The sequence below is a fragment of the Haemaphysalis longicornis genome, unplaced genomic scaffold (genome assembly GCF_048455015.1).
Source record: "Haemaphysalis longicornis isolate Haplotype H1 unplaced genomic scaffold, Haemaphysalis longicornis Haplotype H1 scaffold_1, whole genome shotgun sequence".
NCBI lineage: Eukaryota > Metazoa > Arthropoda > Arachnida > Ixodida > Ixodidae > Haemaphysalis > Haemaphysalis longicornis.
This window is the reverse complement of record NW_027526203.1, coordinates 163736277-163758007: the sequence shown is the minus strand read 5'-3', so window position 1 is coordinate 163758007 and position 21731 is coordinate 163736277. Positions and strand designations below refer to the sequence as shown.

Here is a 21731-nt window from a genome sequence, read left to right as displayed (position 1 = left end):
AGCATCCACGCCGGCCAAAGATCCCACTCAGGGCGAGATGGTCATAGCCCTTGCTATAAATTCTATGCCCGAGCGACCATATATAGTCATAAGCGACTCGAAGTCCGTCACAATTAACTTCGCGAAAGGCAGGATCTTCCCTACAGCTGCCTTGCTGCTAGAGAAGACCCTCAACAAAAGGAAGAGGACGCCCCCCACAGGGCTGGTGCCCCTGCCATCTAGCACCAAATTTGCTCGTTTTCGTTAAACGTTTATTTCTCTCTCTTTTTAATATGGACTCCGGTGCCCACTCGAATCTACCGGGGAATTAACTGTCCTACGCTAGCCGCTCGAGCTTTATTACCGGCGACGCCACCACAACCGCCACAATTCCAATATCAGACAGCACAGGAAGGCCAACAACAAACACACATCGTTAGATCACACAAAGACAGGCTAGTCACGTACAGGGATATTATAAATCACTACAGGTTAGCCAGATGCAAATATCCATCGGCCCACCACACCCTTACCAGGAAAGGCAGTCACGTGGCGATGGTTGCAGACAAACACTTATTCAAGCCGTTTCTCTCAATTGTTGCTATGCAGACCTTTCTTCAAACTTCTGCACTTTTTGCAACAGCAGAGCAGACCTACAGCACATGGTCCTGCCATGAGCCCCCCCAAAAATACAACCGACAATAATAGCAAGTCAGATATCAATGCACTTCAACATTAAAGAACAGTGGGAGGTTGTTCTGCTCAGATCCACATCGGAGTCACAACTCACAGCAGTCCGGCTGGGCGAAGCCGTCGCAAGGATCCAAGGAATCCTGGCAGACGGCTGAAGGGGGAAGGCCGTCCATCTACCTTTCAGAACCCATCATATTGTAGCATTACAATATCAAAAAAAAAAAAATAGTGTCGGTGAGGGGAATAGTTTCTGTATTCTTGTGGACGAGATTTTCTAGGGCGAATGTCCACTCTTCTAGGTTGTCAGTGATGGAAGGGAGGAGGGCGGTGGGGTCCTTGCGAAATGCGGGCCGGTTAGGGATCTTCGTGGAACCAATTTTTCGGGCTGTGTGCAATTGAGATAGTACGATTTGAACGAGGTAGTGGTCACTTCCGAGGGTTTCTGGAGTCCTTTGCTACGTTAAACTGGCAAACGGAAGCAAATTATTCTAAGGCAGTGTACGCACACGTTATAATTAGGAAAAAATCCCGGGCCATCTCCACTACAGTGAAACCTGGGGAGGGGCGAAGCGTGCAGTGTGCGCCGGTGTTTCCTACAACAAAATCGCTGCTGATGGGCAATGAAGGACAGATACTATATACATATGTACATTTATTATATACAATCACCAAATGCGTAACTAATCCCAGTCAATATGCATAACGTATCTTTTGGGTTTTTCTCCCTCGTCCTAATGCTCCTGGTGTTGATGAGGCTCTTGCGCTTCCAAGTTCTAGATCGTGCCGACTTCAGGTAGAGGCACACAGCTTTGCTGTAAAAGCCTCGTGTCTTCGAAGCACGAAGCTTTCTAGATTGATTGATTGATTGTGAAGTTATAACGCGCCGACGCAACGCACACCATGAGGCGCGCCGTAGTGGAGGGCTCCGGATTAATTTTGACCACCTTGGGATCTTTAACGTGCGGCGAAATCTCGTACACACGGGCGTTTTTGCTTTTCGCCTCCATCAGAAAAGCGGCCACCGCGGCCGGGAATCGAACCGGCGACCTCGTGCTCAGCAGCACAACGCCTTAGCCACTGAGCCACCGCGGCGGGTACGAAGCTTTCTAGCGCAAGGCGTTGGGAAGCGAGTGTCCCGGTGTTTTAGTACCGTGACTACACGAGACGACGTGTTTCCACGCAGTTTTATTTGGCAGAATTCTTCTGGCGCATTATACTCCGAGATATACAGCTGCGAAGTTTAATTGCCGTTCGCATGATTACGCAGGCTAGACACTGAAGACCGGTGCAAAGCTCCTCCCTTTTGTTCTATGTTTCGAAAGCGGTTCCGAGTACTGCAGATTTCGATAACGCCAGCCAAGACTAAAAGGGTCTCAGTTACCACTTTTTACTATGCCTCCATCCGACTAAACACCGACACCGTTGACAGCAGGCACGTCACGAAAGGGATGAGCTTTGCGCCGGTCTTCACTGTCTTGCATGCGTAATCTTGCAAAAGTAAGCACTTAAGTCTGCTTACGTTCTGTGAAGGCGGAAGCCTGGCGATACTTATTAACAACTTCTTTACTGCAACACCGTATTTGCGTCTCTTTATTAGCTTTCGTTTGCCTTTGGCGCGAGTAAGTTCGACCGGCTTCTTTTCTTCTGCGCACGTGTCATCACATTAATGGGTAACACCATAGAGTTTCATACTAATTATACTAGGGGGAAATCTGTCGCTGCAGCCGCGGGCCGCCGTGGGCGGCGCCATTGCCGCTAGCGACGTTGCTGGCCTACTTGGCTTAGCTAGCCATATGGCTTCTTTTTTGTGTCCAAGCCAAATCAACAAAAAAGGATAACACTTTTTTTTCTTGTTCATCGTGCACGAAGCTTCTAGATAATCACTGACCCTATATGAGTTTCTGTCTTTTCACGGTGTACTTTGGACACACGCATATGACATGATGAATGTCTTCTCGTGAGTCACATCTGGAACAAAGAGGTGAAGATGCTTGCTGGATTTTGTACAGGTAATGTCCCGTGTAGGCCACATTCAAGCGCAGCCTATGCAGAATGGCTTCCTCGCGCTTGCTAAGTGCAGGTGGCATTCTGAAGGTGCACTTCGGATCAATCGCATGAAGAGGTGCATATTGCTGCCTTACGTACATCAGTCCAGGTAGACATCTGCGCTTTCCATGCGGTTGATGAGGCGAGTATTGCCGCATCCTTTCTCGTAAATGGGATCGGCAGAGCTTGAGTGCAGAGATTGTGGGCAGATGAGGCGGCTTTGTCAGCTGCGTCGTTGCCGGCAACTCCGCAGTGGGCGGAAAGCCACTGCAGACCTACGCTGTGTCCCCTTTGTATGGCTTGTGAGTGGAAAAGATTGATTTCCCAAGCCAGCTGTTCTTTTGGAAGCGCAGGCAGCTTAATGCGGGACTTGAGCTGAGGGCTGTTTTGGGTCCTTGGTCGGGTCCCAGTCAGGCTGCACGTGCAATCAAAGCTCTCTTGAAGTTTCTTCGGAGCACAGAACTGAACAGAATTTCGTGATTGAAAATTTTGGGCGCGTCAAATGACATCTTTTCGTTTTCACATTTTTTTTTCTCTTTTTTATTTTTGTTTTTCTTCTCTCATCTAGCGTAGCAAGCCAGCCCGACGGCTCGGCTAACATCGCTGGTCTTCATTAAAGCTATGCTCTCTTTCTCTCTCTCACTGACGCTACAATCTTTTTGGAGGTTCAATTTTATATTACCAAAACAAATTTGACGAACCTTCTACGTAATATTGTTGCTTCTTTGCAGCCAGAGACAAATTTTCAGCCTGTTCATGAGCCATGCCAAGGACAAGTGGAACGTGCCTGCCCGGTACATGTCGGAACGCTCGCCGAAGCGCGGCTCCCCTAGACAGTGGCGCCAGATTTACCTCTAGTATATATATTAGTATGAAACTATGGTGTAACGCGGCACACACTATACTACAGCTTTGACGTATCCACCAGATTTGACTTGGACGGAGAGGCACATTCGACATTTGCTCCGTTCGGCGAATAGGCTCATTACCTATTGCCCCTTTAGACGAACTGGCTTTCGACGAGTGGGTCAAATGCAGTTTGGAACATTGCGCATACGCAGTGTTCCAATGGAAGCCAAGATTTGACCCCCTACAGGGGGTCAAATCTTGGCTATTATTTTGGGTGTTGTCCGCGATTCAGGCGAAATGTGAAAATGCCCCGCTACGCAAGAGTTTGGTGCGCACGAAATAATTCCTAATCGCGTATGTTATCCACAGCCGCACTTTACATGTGCACCGCAGCCAAGTTGTTGCTTGGGTGGGTAAAACATCAAATCGAATGTGAACAACAAGAACCACAAGAAAAAAGAAAGGAAAAGAAAAACTTCATGCCTTTGGGTTGCGTTTCCTCGCTGTTATTTTTTCATTGCTTTGCGTTATAGTTAAATGTGTTTACTCAGTTTAGAGAGAGCTATTCGGAGTCAACGGTACTCTGAACAATGCGCTGAAATAAACAAAAAAAGAGAGAGAGAGAAAGGAATAAGCAAAGTGATATCAGGAAAAGCCGACTTCGTACATTATCAACTCACACTTCGTTCTGGGCGGCCGTTTGTTTGGACAACTCCTTTGTCCACGGCGACTAACTTGTATTTATTGGCGTCTGCTCTCGGCTAGCTATTTCCACGCTTGACTTCATTTTTTTTTTGTTTCGAAGGGCCCTTCGATTGCCGCAAGCACTTGCGAAGTGTTTACTGGTCAAGAGCGCTCGGGGGTGTTTATCGGCGCCAGGCAACAGCCGAACCTCCAGAAGGGATAATCTGTCGTGTCGGATTAAGGGTTGTGAGGGCCGCGTAAGCTGGCGTTTATCGCAGGCGCCTGCGCGGCTTTGCGCTAGCGGGACGGGGTCCTTGTGGAGGACCCAGGCACCCGGTTGCTCCCGATGGCCTTGTTCGAGTGGTCATGGAACATAATCCTCTTTCAAAAATGCCGAAGAAAAGACTAACTACTCCATATTGAGGATATTGAGACCCTGCTCGGCGTGAATTTCTTTTTCTGCCGGCATCCACGGGCTAACTCAAATAAACAAACTAAAAAAAAAACTTAGGTTTGTCTTGCTAAACTTTACGCTGCCAGTATGAGGTATAAACACCGCTTATACGATGTGAGAATGCGTGTGCAAGCGGGACCTCAGGTGTCTGCTGCTGCGTGGAGGAGGCGCCAAAGGTCGTGTTTTCTGCGCATTGCCGGTGGAAAGGTATAAACGGCTTACTTTCGCGCCTCTAGCTGTTCATCTTGTAGGCACTGCAGCCCTTACTTCTGATAGTTTTACAAATTTGTAAGCCTGAGAGGAGCAGAAAAGATTTGATTGATTGTAGCGTTTAACGCGCCGACGCAACGCAGGCGATGAGGCGCGCCGTTGTGGAGGGCTCCGGTTTAATTTTGTCCACCTGGGGATCTTTAACGTGCGCCGAAATCTCGTGCACACGGGCGTTTTTGCTTTTCGCCTCCACCAGAAAAGCGGCTGCCGCGGTCAGGAATCGAACCCGCGACCTTGTGCTCAGCAGCGCAACGCCTTAGCCACTGAGCCACCGCGGCGGGTAGAAGAAAAGACACTCTTTGCTTCAGCAATATCGGCGTTGAGTCAGATAGCGCTTTTTGGTTTTGTCTTAACGACGCTCATTGTCGGGGTGTCCAACTGGAAATAGTAACAAAATGTCTGAGGGTGCCGAGGCACTTCTTATGGGATGTGAATGCCATATCATGAATATCCTCTTGAACGCCTGAGAAGCTTTGTTTCCTCCTTGCGTTGCCGAAGGGATTCGTCCCCCTGCCAGTTGAGATGCTTTGTTTTGTGATCCGCCTTAACTCTTTCTAATGGCTTCGATCGGTCTTCTACGGGGGCGCCACTTCTCGCTGCTCGTTCCGTCCACTGTGTAATGGCGGTGTTCCCGACGATGGTGAATTTCGCTGGCTGCAGTGAAGGAGAATATTCTAGTTCGCTGTATCTCGGGCCTACTGAGGGCTGACCAAGCAATGCCTTTTAGGTAAGAAGGAAGTCTGCTTGAGGCGTCATGACTTGGACTCACTCTGCGCATGCGTGCTGTCAAGTTTATAAAACATCACTCACTACGGGGAGGCCGTAATCATGGCGTGTGTAGCCAATCGCATGGATGGAATAAGATGGTTTGGCAACATTTTTGTCTAGGTGGCGTTCCCTGACGCGACTGTAGCGGAAATTTTCAACAGCGGAGCTGTTTCAGCTTGAACTTGTTTCAGCTTGAACGTTATAAAAAGAACACTAAGGAAAAAAAAAAAAAAAACTGCGCCGCCTGTAGAGGGTGCACCACCGCAGATAGGGTATTATAACAGTGAAGCCGGCTTTCGCCCCTGCTCGAGTGTGAGCGCAAGCGGCACCGCTTACTATACCATTTTAAAGGTGATAGTTTTCTTGGGCTACTAAAAAGCAAAAAAAAAAAAAAGCGCAGCTTGCACTAGTGATGCAAGGCTGGCGAAACTGCGGAGCTGGGAGTCGATCTAGCTTCTTCCCCCCTGGGATCCGATGTCAGTGTGGGGGACCGAACGGAACGGCCTTGTAAAATCCGGCTAAACTTGGCCTCACCCCGCCACGCTTGTTAGGCCCCTAGCCTAGCAAGAACATCGCGAAACCTAACAAAAGTTAGCAAAGCCTAGCAAAACTTAGCAAAGCCGAAAGAAGTTAGGTCGACCCCCGGCTCCGCTGTTTCTCCAGCCTTGCACCACTAGTGGACGCTGCGCCATTTTTTTCAGTGTCCTCTATACAAACAAACAAGCGCTGCTAATCTTGACGATTGGCCGTCCAGTGCCGGCCTCGTGGTGTGTGGTTGTTTTGACGTGTTACTGAGTTTGCTCGCCTGCTTGCTCTTTTCTTGGGGTTCCCCACACGTTATCCTATTTTTAACTGTGCCAGCGTAGCTTGAACCGTTTATTCGGTTTACTCTTTCCGCGCTGTTGGCTCCAAGGTACTATACTTGCGCGTGAGTGGGGCTTTGCCTCTACGCTGGCCGGCTCCCTAGGGTTATGTGGTTTTCTGGCGGCGTTTGCCTTCTCAAGTGAGAGCAGTTCCAGTGAGGCGCTTAGTCCCGGCGTGGACGCGAGAGAACCAATATTAGCCCGGCGTCTTAATTAAGAAGAGTCGCGACACAGCACCGATCGACCGCGGCCAGGGACTCACGTCGGGAGGAGGCATGCAGCGTCCCTCTGCTGAACGCTGTTCCGAATCGGCTGTGAAAGGCCTCGGAGGGCAAAACCTGTCAAATGCGCCGCCCCTCCTTTAACTTCCAACTGGACGCCACGCGTGCGACCTTTAAGCCGGTCCAAGGCTTCTCCGTCGAAACAGAAACATGCGAGAGAATGACGTCGGAGTAGCGGGCCCGCGTCTCGCGTCCGTATGCGTGTGCGTGGGTTTTCGCGCCCAGGGCTCTTCGGAAAACGGACGCCTGCTTGTCACGACGCTTCTCTTTGCCTCGGGCTACGTTTCACCGCGTAGCGCGCACACTGCGTCGGTGCTTCGGCCGGTTCCTACGTCACCAGTGTCTGCTTGAATGTTGGTGGTAGTGCGTCATCCCACGGCATGTTGCTTGTCTGGAGGGCTGTGGCTGGCACACGTTTGAACACGCTTAGCCGCTAACCGACTATGTTTTGTTTCCTATTTAAGCACGGGCGCATTAATCAAGCCTTAATTTTTGATTGATTTGATTGTAGGGTTTAAATAACGCGCGGACGCAACGCAGGCGATGAGGCGCGCCGTAGTGGAGGGCTCCGGATTAATTTTCACCACCTGGGGATCTTTAACGTGCGCCGAAATCTCGTGCACACGGGCGTTTTTGCTTTTCGCCTCCATCAGATCGAGCCTTCGTGCTGTTTGCTGTTTTTTATTCTTGCAAAAATCGGCCCCCGTCTACTGCAGGATCTTTGTCAATAAAGTATTTTCCAATCCAATCTAATCTCACCACGGAATATACAGCTTGGGTTTTACTTATGGCGCCTCGTCGTCCGTTCGAAGCCAACTGTTCGGCAAGAATTCACGCCACCTGGACGGGTGCGTCATTGAAGACCCGTTCGTAACTTCCCTTTGGCAAATTTAGCTCCCAACCAGCTCATAATGGGCTGTGACAGTGATACGCACCCGACGTGTGCTTTGGGACACGACCGCGAAAACTTCCGGGACTTTGATTGGGTGGCCATGGTATTGCGGGCGACTACTCTGGAGAACCTCGCGGGTTCGATTCTTGGCCGCGGCGGCCGGTTTTCTGATAAAGGCGAAAAGCAAAAACGCCCGTGTGTACGAGATTTCGGCGCACGATAAAGATCCCCAGGTGGTCAAAATTAATAAGGAGCCCGCCACTACGGCGCGCCTCATCGCCTGCGTTGCGTCGGCACGTTAAACCCTTCAATCAATCAATCAATCAATCAATCAATCAATCAATCAATCAATCAATCAATCAATCAATCAATCAATCAATCAATCAATCAATCAATCAATCAATCAATCAATCAATCAATCAATCAATCAATCAATCAATCAATCAATCAATCAATCAATCAATCAATCAATCAATCGATGAATGAATGAATGAATTAATTAATTAATCACTCTAGAGAACCTCAGATGAGCGCATTTGTTTTGCTAAAAAGTTGTCACTTGTTTACTGGCAGTGTGTGTATTTTTGCGTTTGTTTATTCATCAGCAGGAAGTAGCCGCAAAACAAGCAGCATCGACGGCGGCAGCGTGACAGCGTTCTTCGATGTTTGCAGCTCACCCTACAAAGAGAGCCCTGCGCTATGCTCAATGCGAAGGGGCCGCGCATCCACAGGAAATGCGCAAACAAGCTCATTAATTAGGAAAGTGTAGCAACGCGCCATGTGTACCTGTATCGCGACAATCGAGCAAAAACGCGCTCGTTGTCGCTGCGCCGCAGGATTGACTCGCTCCTGCTATTATTTGCAGTTTCTTTTTAGCGGCACGCATGTCTTTGAAGCTAGACTGAGTAATTCGCGAGGCATGGCTTCGATATTTTTTTAAATCACGGAATTTGTTTAGGCTCTCTTATTTCTTGCGTGTAAGGAGCAGAGCAGCGAACCCTATGGGTGACATTGCGGATTTTATTCAGCCGCTGTATAAATAATTTATTAGCAGAAACAGCAAAACAAGGAAGGGAGAGATTCAGCGTTTTCTGAAATAATCGCAGATGCGGCGAGATGAAAGGGTGCTTGTCAGACGCTGCAAGCGATGGTTTTGTAACTTAACAAGGACCAACCCAGTCTAAAATGGCAACAGGAAAAATTCCCGTAGTTTGTCGTTTGTCGTATTTTTGCGATTTAATGCTATATCTCGCTATTGCGTTGTTTTCGTTAGTCCTCGTGTTACAATCAGCAAAACAGTAAACTCAACTTTCGTCCCACGTCCCCAGTGTTAAAATTGTAAGTTTCATTTCTTCAGTGAATGTGTGCAAAGGAAATTAAGTGGTAAAAATGTTCTCTTTCATTGCAGGAAAGAAACAAGCAACTTGTAAAGCTGTCCTCATGACAGAATTGTCTTGTTGCGACTGTTGTTTATTGTGTGGACAGCTTCCTGTATCGCGACGTATTTTGTCATGGCAGCCACATTTGTAGTGACTACAGGATCTTGTCGTCACGGCAGCCGGCTATGTTGCTACAACATGTTTGTCGTGTATCTGTTGCAACGACAGACGTCGCGACAGCCTGATACCTCTGTAGTGACTACAAGATTTTGTCGTCACGACAGCCGGCTTTGTTACTACGGCATTTTTGTTGTGGTTTTGTTGTAAAAACAGACGTCACGACAGCTGGCTATGTCACGACAGCATGATGGCTGTCGTGACGGCAGGTAGTTCTGTTGTGACTACATGAATGTTTGTCGTTCAGAAAATTGGCTATGTCGTTACAACAGAAATGTGTGTCGTAACAGATAGCTTTTGTCGGAACAACAGGACTTCTGTCGTCACTACAAAAAATTTTGTCGTACGACAGGAATTCTTGTTGGGTTTCTGTTATTCCTGTTGTCATTTTCGACTGGGAAGACACCTTAAAATGGATGTTGGGGTGTCCCTTGTTAAGATAGCGTTAAGTCTAAGATGCAATAATAGCCTTAAATCGCCCGTTCTTCGAAAATCCGGCCTAGTCAGGCGTTGTGCCTACTGTGGTATAAAAATCGCATTGACCAAAATGTCAACATACCCAGCCACAATTATCATCTCATTGGCTGCGATCGCGGGTATACGCCTGCCTGGCGTCCTAATTGGATGCTTCGACGGCCGGACAGCCCCACTGGCTGCGATGCGTCATGTGACTGCGGATGTGCCGAGTCCCAATTGGGTATGCGACGGCCCGACGTCAAGCCTAACGTTACGCTGTGGTGTCTAACGTCGTCAACCGGTATTCGCAGCTTGACGTACAATGAGTTCGAAGTTTTTGGGCGCGTCGTTAGGCAAAACGTCAAGGTTACCTAATGTTACGGGTGAATATACGGGCTTACCAACATACCCACTCAGGTGGATCCTGGCTCTTTACAAGCCGTGAAACGAATCCGTCGTCCTTCAACTGAAACAAGATCCTGTTCGAGGAGGATGATGTAAACGTCGTCCTCCTCACCATCGTTGTCCCCGTTCATATCTGTCACGTGCCGGGTTAGGCAGGTGTCTGGGGGGACGAGTGCGCGAACGTTGTGGCTACCGGAACCGCGGCGCGCCGCGGTTCCTCTCCTCTGTTTGCGGCAAGCTCTCAGAACGCTAAGCGCGGTCTGCACATCTGGGGGCTGGTCGTCTAGTGTGGCAGCAACAGCTTTATTGTACGAGAAGTTTCTATGGGCAAAGCCTTCCAAACAGCTAGCAATTATGGAAGCATTCCGCATACTAGTGGTGAAAGGATAATGCCAACACAGAATTGCATTGGTGGCGGTGCTAGTGCAGTGAACATAGTCGTTATCCCCCCCTACACACACAAAAAAAATAACGTTCGTAATTATTGGAAATGACAGGTTTCTCCACTGTTTCTACCGGCTACATATTTGACGGGACACTGTATAGGTGCTTTTGTAACCATGCAGAAACCGCCCGATACGTTCGGAGATTTCAAAGGTTTACGCGACGTCCACTGGAACCCAGAACATTAGGGCACAGTGATGCCGCCGTAACGACCTTCACTTAAAGGTTTACTATACATCGCGAAAGCTCGTCCCGACTTGTAACACTGGGGCAGTGGAACAGTGGCAACAGTGCTTCGACGCTCGGTGATTCTGTGAGATTCGTGATCACAACTATGTGCTCCTGTTCAGTGCTCGTGGTGGTGCCCAGGGCTTTGCGTCTGCGGGATCTGGATAGCATGCGCTCTTTTAAAGGCTGATTACTTCTCTTGGACGTCCATCGCCTGTGAGCAGTGCTGTGCTTAGCGTTTAGAGTTTTTTTGTTGTTATCAAATCAAATGTTTATTTTTTAACACGAGGTTGGAGTTGCATCAGGCGAAAAGCAGTTACATACTGCTTGAGGGTGCCTGACGACCCTTACAGACGGCAGCGTAATAAACGCTTCAAAATGGCCTATTTAAAACTTAAATTACTCGCGTAAAACGAAAGAAGGGACATGAAATATTCAACTGATATACAAAAAAGCAGACACTGAACCTGAGCCAAAATACGCGTACAACCAATTTGTTCGCAACGGGTTAGGTATTTAGAAAAAACATTCCACCAATTGTTTGCGGGTAACACTTTAAATGTATGTTAACACCTTTTTGTTCACACGTATTAAGCAGAACAGGTCATGTGTATGCTAGCGATTGCAGTAAATAGACAGTGCGCCGGCCGTGGTACGAGGCAGTTATCACAGCATGTAGTGTGTGAATCAGTAACATTTTTGGATAACCCAAATACTGAGTACAAAAAGTATTTGAAGCTCTGATTTGGAAAAAAAAAACAGACGAAACTCGTATGTTTGAGTAAGGAATATTATCTTATAGTATGGAAATAGCAGTTTCGTTGTATGCGCAAACTGAACAATACTATGCAGTGCTTTCTTTTGCGAAAGGTGAATTGCGGCTATACTTTTAGTTGTAGTCGTGCACCTAACAAATGTGCAGTAATTGACATGCGAAGCGAACAGGGCATGATGTATTTGCAGTTTAGCTTTTGATGAAAAAAAAAAAAAATTCCCCCGCACCTCCCCGAAGGGAATCGTGCAGAAATGCGAATGCATTGGGTGCACCGATGAGTGTGTTGCGAGTAATGGCGTAATTAATGACGAGAGTGTGAACGTAATCATTTATTCATCAGCACCTGTTTGTGTTATAGTTGTACCTGACGGCCACAATCACTGCCTTGTGATCGCTAAAGTGCACGGTCAAAGGGTCTTTGAGAAGCATACGCGCGTCACAGTTTCGCGTAAAGACCAGATCAATGCAACTTCCGTGAATGGTAGTGGGGCACGTGTCGAAGCCGGCAGAGAGACAATGCATAGAGTGCCTGGTCTGCATGTACTCGACCAGCCACTCGCCACTCTTCTTGCGCACGTCAACGTTGAAGTCGCCAACCAAGACTATGGGGTCAGAGGGTTTGGAGCGCACGCGCACACTTTCCATAGCCGCGTCCAGCTGCGCGGCAACGGCGTCTCGAGCGAGGTTGGGCGCGAGGTACACGGTCACCACAAAGACTCCGTCTCCGGTGTAGGCAAGGGTGTACAAGTCCTTGTACGGAGACGTGTCTCGAACGGGAGACGTGGCAACGGCGTGCGATATCAAGTTCCCATACACGTTAGACACTAGACTAACACCGCAGTACTCGCCGTCCTTGCCGCTTCGAGCGAACTAGTACAGCTCGCTTCAAGCGCATGCGTTCGGCATTGAGCGCGGAGAGATAACACCTGCGGGCGCACGCCGACGGAGCACGACAACCCCCGACTAAGAAATGCATTCGCATTTACGACGACGACGACGACGAAGGCAGAACTACGAGGCGCGCGCTCACGTGCGCTCGCGCTGGAGGAATGCAGGCGCACGCCGCTCGATGGACGCAAGACAACCCCCGACTAATAAATGCATTCGCATTTAAAAATGACATCTGGCTAGCACTCCCGAGGCAGATGATAACGATTTCACTACAGATTGCACATGAGTCATGGCATGTCCAAGTCACCTCATCACAAAACGTTACACTGAGAATCCTATGTCCGCTAACAATTTCTATCGGAGCAGACGCAAGCGTCAGCTGATTATTTAACTATCTCTTTGTTCCTAGCTCTGAACATTATTGATTTTGTTTTCTGGGTATTTATTTTTAAACCATTCGAGTTGGACCATCTGGATAGCTCTGATAGGCATTTTTCTGCCCTGGTTTCAACTTCGTTTGCATCTGGCCCTAAAATAAAGTGGCTGGTGTCGTCTGCATAAAGTGCAAAGTTCACATTTGCGTCAAGTTTAACAATGTCGTTGACGCACACATTAAAAAGAAGCTGTCCTAAAACGCTCCCTTGTGGTACACCAGAACTTATTTTGTTCAGCGACGATACACAATTCAGCGTTGTGCTTAGTGGTCCATGCTTCTGTTGTTGCACTTTGTGTTTGCAGCTGCAGAAGTTTAGCTGCGCTATGCCTGTCTGAACAGACCACTTACGGACCCTTACAAAACTTTCTGACAAGCTGTCTGAACATTTTAGAATGCCCTGTGCTTTTTATTTATACTTCATATTTTGCATGCTTCCCTTCACGCCATTCATCACGTCTAGGGCGCTTTCCTTTCTTTCTCTTTTCCGTTTCCTTTTCCCATAAAACAGTAGTCTCCATTCGTGCCCTGTGAGTCCGCTGCCGGAGGCTGTGGTATCCCGTATGTTTTGTTAATCCACTAATCGGCTTTCCACTAAAGAACTACAGTTTGGGGTTTACCCCGGCTTGTTTATTCATGATTGGCTGTGAACCTGTCGTAGTTTGGCTGGGCTGAGTGTTAATCCCCACTTTCCCTTTGAAAGTTTTGGCGAGGTGGGAACACCGAGGGAGGGAGTACTGGAAGTATTGGCTTACGAAAGTGCTCTGGCGGCGCATGTGGCACTCTTTTTTGGGGGGCTATCGTTCCCCACGTTTTGCAGCGGCGAAAGTTTCCGACCACATGGCGTGCAAGTTCGTCACGAGCACGTGCGAATTTTCGCAGAGCGTGTATTCATTCCCCCTGCGAGTGAGGACGAGCTAGCGCACGTCCTCCAGCCGCCGACACGGCGAGCAGCCCTTCGTCTTGCATCTGCTAATGACGGCTGCCTCCCGCATTTCACTGGGGGAGGGAAGAACGTCGTCGGATGATCGCCGCCGTTCACGACACACAAATCGAGCAGCACGAACCTAATTATGCTTCCGCGCACTCACGTCCGCTGTCCGTTGGCGCTACGTCGATCGCCTATGGAGCGGAGGTTCCCGCGCCCCTGTCAGCGACGTAATCCGGACATGCGTCTAGCCGCCATTGAGTACTAATTAATAGTGCATCAGCCCTTTCCGACGGATTTCGCTGCCTCGCTGTGCGCGCTACGTCCCCGCTTGTTTGGAGACGGGTCCAAGTTCGAAAATTTGATGTCCAGTCTTTTGAAGCACACATACGGCACTAAGAGCAGTGGGCCCTCGACGAAACGTAGAAGTTCTTCGAGTTTATCGTTTTCCCAGCTTAATTGAAACCGCCTCACCCATGACCTATTTTTTTTCTGCGTTGTCCGCATGACACACTGGAATGGGGATTTTGAATAGTTCACTATCCTTTTCTACATGTGACGTTGTGACGATCTGGAAACACTGAGTGTAATTTGCGTCAAGGCGGTATGCAGTAATAGACATTTCCTTGCCAAATTTGGCTGGCAAAAAGCGCAAGATTATTGACCTGTACGTTGTACTCTACCTTGCTCAGCCTTATATAAATATTGTTTGCGTTTTTTTAAATTCAAGGCTCGGTCTCATTCTCAGCTGCTGCCGGCGAAATCCAAGCATCATACTCCCACTCACGTCGCTGGTGATTGGCGGAGTTTTGGAAGATTGGCAGAGATTGGTGACTGGAATCGGCATACACCATTGAACCCCGCAGAAAGTAGTCTAGCGGAGTCATGTCCGACAAGCTTACAGGCCAGGGTACAGGCCGAGGCCGACCAAACTGTCATTTAAAGACCTCATTCAACCGCGCTCGACACCAGCTATCACTATGGGTGGGAATACTATCGTGTTCGAACCAAATCCCTCGAAGGTCTGCAAGTGGAACGTTTGACCGAATGTCGCGCACGGTCACTGAGGATAACATCCGCATAGCGCCATGTCGTTAATATTACGCGCCATGTATTTCTTAAACGTCAATTGGTATTGGTGCCGTGAGTGCGCCAGTCAGTGGGAGTTCGTATCGTTCTGTGCGATGCAAACAACAAACTTGAGCGTTTCTGGAGGAATTCGCTTCTGGTAATGCTGGTAATTCGCTTCTGGTAACGCTTGCATGAGGAATTCCGAAACGTCGATTTCTGCTTCTTGCACAACAATGCTGGACCTGTGTCGCTTGCTTATGAAGCTACCCGTCTGGCTGTGCACATAGTAGTTTTGAAGTATCGTAGCACGCGCCCAGTGAATTCGTACTTTTCAGAAACCGTCATAAGTTCAGAAGGATCATATTATACTGCGATGTCAACAGCGTGGTAATCGAATCGTCGAAAGTCCATCGCGAACGCGGGTCAGCGAGACCCACACACTGAGGCTCTTCGATATACAGTCTCGGACTCACGGCGGATAGTCCGCGGGTAGTCCGAGGATTCCCCGAAGTCATATGGATACATGGGAAAATCGAATGCCAGACTGCTTCTCGAGGAGTCCGCGGTGAGTCCGAGACTGAACATTGAAGAGCGCCACTGTGCTCGCTCTGCATTCTACGTATGCGCTTGCGTAGACATGACTAATCGATGAAAACAACAGGCAAGGTGGCATTGAAAACACTTAATCCCCGATATTGATTGTGACGTTAGTAGGCGCCATTCCGATAGCGTTGGCATCTCGGAACAGCGGAGTGCCTCCGGCATACTGTTGCTCGCAACAGACGGGGTCGGCTTCGTCCACTCTAGCAGCGAATTAGGATTAAAAAAATCCACTGATGTGTTCCTCCGCAGGACGACGACGACGACAACACACTCACACACGCGCGCACACACACACACACACACACACACACACACACACACACACACACACACACACACACACACACACACACACACACACACACACACACACACACACACACACACACACACACACACACACACACACACACACACACACACACACACACACACACACACACACACACACACACGCACACACACACACACACACACACACACACACACACACACACACACACACACACACACACACACACACTCACTCACACACGCACACACACACACACACGCACACACACGCACACGCACACGCACACGCACAGGCACACACGCACACGCACACTCTGCAATTGCTAACTTAACGCCAAACCACTACGGTTCGTTGGGTAACGCACGGGCACTGAACAGAGGCACGGAAAGAACGGAGCACTTCACAGCCCAGCATGGCGGTTGCATGCAACGTTCGCTTCATAGACGGCGCTGGCGTCTGCAGTAAGAACAATTGCGGCACCCACGTCTAAAATGGAAAATGGTGTATACACGGCGCATGCAGTGGGCGATAAAAGCCGTTTGCGGCTGGCAACTATTCCCGCTCATAGTGAGTGGACTGCCTTTGAGCCGCCGGTTAGCGTATACTGTTATATCATTGGCATTCGCAATTTTTTTTACCCAGGGCATCACGTATATTTGGAAATGATGTCGAAGCTCTGCCTCATACGCAAGGTTGCCGCTGTTCTCTAGCTCTGGTTCAGTAAATGGGCATAAGCAATGTTACGAGCCGGAACAGGTGCGGTGATCATTGAGGCAGAGCCGGGCTGATGCGCTCGTGACGGATAGAAAGAAAAAAAGAGACGAAAGGTGGGCCGTCGTCAGTGTGGTGAAACGTAAATGCGATGAAATTGGCATTCCGCTGCATGGCAAGGACGATACGCTCCCAAAAACTTGTAAAAAGAATCGGAGAGCGCCCCGAACGGCCTAAGCAGCCAGCGTAACCCGTTCATTTGAAACGGGACGACAACTCGCATGCGATTCGTATAACAGAGGCGGCATACATTATAACGGTCGCGCCGAAGGGGATCGTATGCGCAGTCATGACAGTTTCCGACAGCCTTTCCGCTACTGCGTGAAACGCTCACCTTCGTCCATGCTCCGGGATCAAAATTGCCAATCTACTCGCTGTAGATTGGCAATTCCGCCCATCAGCTCGCCGCGCGGAATGCCTTGCACAGCGAGCTGCCTCAAGCAGGGGAAATAAGGAGGGCCGCAGCACTGACAAGGCAATCCGCCCTAGCCCTCAGGTCCGAATACTGTTTTTTTTTTGTTTTTAAGCACCTCCGGCCATTCTATATCTGGGAGCCGAAACTGTGACGTGTTCCAAGGCGTGTAATCACGAGTGCGGGGTCAGGGAAACCCGTGTTCGCGTATTAAAGGTCTTATAGGTAACATGAACCCATCCTGTAAGAAACAAATCATAGGTATGACAGTGAATCTGTGCTTCCCGTTATGAGTAAATATTCGGCGAACTTACCCGGATCGCACGCAAAACGCATCTATTCGTATGTCACGTATTATGAAATAAAAAAATTTGGCTGACGATTACGATTCTTCCTGATGCGAAATCTGTGCGCTGGGCGAACTGCAGTCTTCTGGGTGACGGCGCATACCTTCTGCGTCTCACGAAGTGATCGTCGCATCAGCGAACGGACGAAGGCGCGCCATACACCCTGGCGTTGTCTCGTAGCGCGTGACCGCGTAGGACCACGTCTCGCGCCTTTCGCCATACTTTCACCCTTCGCTTTCCTGCTCGCTCTATCCTCGGTGGCCTTTTCGTTCTCTCGACTGTTTCGTAGTGCGTCGCAGACCCGAATATCGCGCCGTCTCGGCATACCGCCCTCCCCCTCGCACTTATGCCACATTTTTCTGCTCTTCATTCCTGCTTTTTCTATTTCGTATGTCTTCGGTGTCCCCTTCGTCCGCTTTCTTACAACGAGGGGCGACGGCGCCGTAAAACCACAGGAGCGGGCGCTTAAGTGCTACGCACTTAAGGAATTCAAGCCATTTTGAGAGGAGTTCTTGACAGGAATTCAAGCCATCTTGCAATTGAAGTAAATTCAAGCATTGCCGGTTTTTCGCTCAATGGGGCGCTAAATGCTGTCGCGGTAAAAAATTACTTTCCGTCTGTCACTCGGACGCGTACTTTCGGGCTTTCATTCAAGGACTCAGACTCAGAAGGTGCCGTGTAGTCTATGCTCACTTCGGAAACGCGCAAATGCTTGGGTTCCGCGTAAAGTTGTGGCGAAGTTAATCCAAGTGCGAGGAGTCTTGAGCCGAAAGTCTGAAATAATTTGCGCTTGCAATAATTTGTGTTTGTCACTGCTGGTGTAGCAGCAGAGTTACAGCAATAAAAAAATAGAAAAGAAACGTTCATCATCATTATCATCATCATCGCCGCCGCCGCCGCCGCACAAGCACACTGCATGGCAAAGGCCTCTCCCATGGATCTCCAATTATCCCGGTCCTGCGCCAACTGCGACCAATTTATCCCCGCGAACTTCTTGATCTCATCTGCCCATCTAACTTTCTGCCGCCCCCTGCCACGCTTGCCTTCTCTAGGGATCCACTCTGTTACCCTTAATGACCAACGGTTATCTCGCATTACATGCCCTGCCCACGCCTATTTTTTCTTGCTAATTTCTACTAATATGTCCTTAACACGCGTTTGTTCCCTGACCCACTCCGCTCTCTTCTTGTCCCTTAATGTTATACCTATCATCTTCCGTTCCATTGCTCGCTGAGTCGTCCTCAATTTAAGTTGAACCCTCATAGTGAACCTCCAAGTTATGGAAGTTATCCGAAAGAAACGTTATCACGGCCTTTCTAGGATAAGCGTGTATCCAGACTTTCTATATTTTGCGAAAAAAATACGCTCACCCAGCCTTGAGCCAGCAGTTTGTCAGCCGACTGTACTACCTTTCGCCTCACCGCGTTAACACATTTAAAGTACATGGTCCCATCTGCAGTTATAATTCATTCGTTGTTCGGGCACTTTGTCCGAATGGAACCACCTTCCGTGAGATATATTGTGCATCGGGGAGCTTGTGTACCCAATATTTCATTAAGCAATGTCTTGGTATAGGCAAAATTTCATCTCAAGTGGTGCGCTGCTTCCTCTTTTTTTCTGGTGTGTTCCACGGTCCGCGGTCCGCGGATTAATTTCGACCTCCTAGAGATCTTTAACTTGCGCTAAAATCTCGACACACGGGCATTTTCACCTTTAGCATCCGTCCGAAAAGCGGCTACCACGGCCAGGATAAAACCTGCGTCCTCGGACTCGGACATCACTCGTACGGTCTTAAACGTGTGGACCTCTGCTCACTCAGCTCTCCCAGGCAATGAAACTGTCCATGCCTTGGCCCGCTCTCTCATCAACCGTGCCCCAAAGGAGGAGCACAGTCCAACGCCGATTGATACCTACCAGGAAACAACCTAACATCATAGACTAGGACCTTACACCCCGTCCAACCCAGTTTGCCTAAAATGCACGAGAGCACGTTACGATAAATTCGAACTAACACGTTCCCAAACCCAGTAGGAATTCATCATCCCTTCCCTACACAGTACCCCCAAGTGCGTTTCTCGGCAATTTAGGCACACTCTATCACATCGTCTGGGAGGGCAACCGGAACCCCGTTATTCCCCCCATTCCCAACCATTCTCGTGAGCAGTGGGAGAGCGTGTTATCCAGCCCGCACCTCGACGACCGGATTATCTTGGTTTGAACGAGCAGCCAGAGCCAGGACTTGCAGAGTAGGAGGCTACCCTCCGATTTTTTCGCTCAATAAAGTCTCTTCTCTCTCTCTCTCTCTCAGTGGAAAAGCAACGTTCCGTTAGCTAAACAGTACAGCCCTGACCAATCCTGCGATCCTCTCGCCCCACCTCCCGGCCCGCTTTCAACAGTAGCGACGCTCAGACATCCTTTTGAAAAACTGAGAAACAGGGGTTGTTTATTTGTAACCTGTGCAGACAGAAGTACACACAAAGACACAAAGCCAATCTCCACCGTCAACAGAGCGAGTGCGTTTTCTTGCTGCACGTGCGTTGTGCTTGGGGGAAAAGGAAGAAGAGGAGGTGAAGACGTGTGGCGGATAGCTAAAATACTTCCTATACCGAAGAATGTTGGTCAGGGCCTCGCTGTTGATAATATCAGGCCTATCTCTCTGACTTCGAACGTAGTAAAACTAGTTGAGCGGATTTTGCTTCACCGAATTATGTAATTTTTGTCTGAGTATAATGTCCTCAGCCCAAGTCAAATTGGATTTCGCCCAGGTTGTTCTATTTGGAGTGCCCACATCGACCTTGAAAGTCGTATAAAACTTGCCCGTCGATATAAACAGGTTGCGGCTCTCGTGACCTTGGATATAGCAAAAGCATACGACAGCGTGGAGTACCCTGTGTTAATATATCGCTTGCAGGAATTAAATTTGCCTAGATACTTTATAGCATGGCTGCGTGAATTCCTAAAGGACAGGCAGTTCTGGTGTGTGAGGGGTAACATTTGTTCCTCTCGGCACTCACAGAAAAGAGGTGTACCACAGGGAGCTGTCCTTTCGCCGGTTCTTTTTAATATTCTGTTAAGCTCGGTCCCTGTGGTTTCGGGTGTCCAGACTTATGTTTATGCCGACGATATCGCGTTTTTCGCGTCAGCTTCTGACATACACGAACTGTATGTATTATTGCAGTCATATCTGAATTCTTTAGATTCCTGGTTAGACAGCATCTCTCTCACAATAAATGCCAGCAAATGCTCTGTGCTAGCTTTTCAGTCCACTTTTTCCTTTAATATCACTCTCTGTTACCGTCAGCACATCATACCCCAGGTTGATTCTTTAAAATACCTTGGGGTAGTATACACCAGCCAACTTGACTGGAGTCCACATATAGAGCGTATAGCTACTAAAGGAGCACGTGCTGTTGGCATGTTGAGGCGCCTCAGCCATAGAAAGAGGGGAATGCGCCGTGAATCTCTTCTGATGATATACCGTATGTACGTGCGGCCTATTTTAGAGTTCGGGTGTGTTCTATTCTCGGGTGCTGCTACGTATAAGATCCATCGCCTAGTTCTTCTGGAACGCCAGGCTCTTCGCTGCTGTTTAGGGCTACCTAAAAATGCATCTAATGCGTTACTTTATTTGGAAGCCCGAGTTCCCCCTCTGATACACCGATTTAGAATATTAACTGTGGATACTTTCCTGAGAGCCTATGGCGCGGGGGTTAACAGGGCACAATTTATCTTTGTAGCTGAGCCAGCTGTGTTTTTGGCGGCCCAGTGGCCCAGGTCCTATCGACCGCAAGTTACTCTAGCACAAAGCTTGGTGTCTCCATTAGGGTTTGCGCTCAATAACGTACTTCCATCTCTTGATAGGGGTCATACGATAACGGTCAACTTCCGGAACATCTTTCCCCAAAATCCTAAATGCTACCTGCCCGACTGCTCAATAGTATCCTACAAGATCATTTGACCTCAATTCAGCAAGGTACTATCATATATACAGATGCTTCTCAACGAGATGAAAAATCCGGAATAGGTATAGTTTCCCCTACCCTAAATTGGTCCTTTTCGGTTCGTCTAGTGGATTTTATCCCTATATTCTATGCGGAATCCTGGGCAATTGTCTTGGCACTACGAAAGCTTGACATATCGGTGTCGTCTCCACTTATAATTACAGATTCCCTATCCGTAGGTTTAGCCCTTTCTTCTCCTAAAGACTCACCTCTTCTACGGACGTTTCGATCCCTTCTGCCACCTCATATTACTGAAATTGACCTTATTTGGGTCCCTGGGCATGCGGTAATCACCTGTAATGAAACCGCAGATTCACTGGCAAGGGTAGCACTCTC

The 21731-nt window shown here is 48.8% G+C and overlaps 1 protein-coding gene across 4 annotated transcripts in view; it reads left to right on the top strand.

Moving 5' to 3' along the window:
* LOC144138782 (procollagen galactosyltransferase 1-A-like) overlaps positions 1-21731 on the top strand; it is a 498445-nt gene that overhangs the window by 50695 nt on the left and 426019 nt on the right. The window lies entirely within an intron of this gene.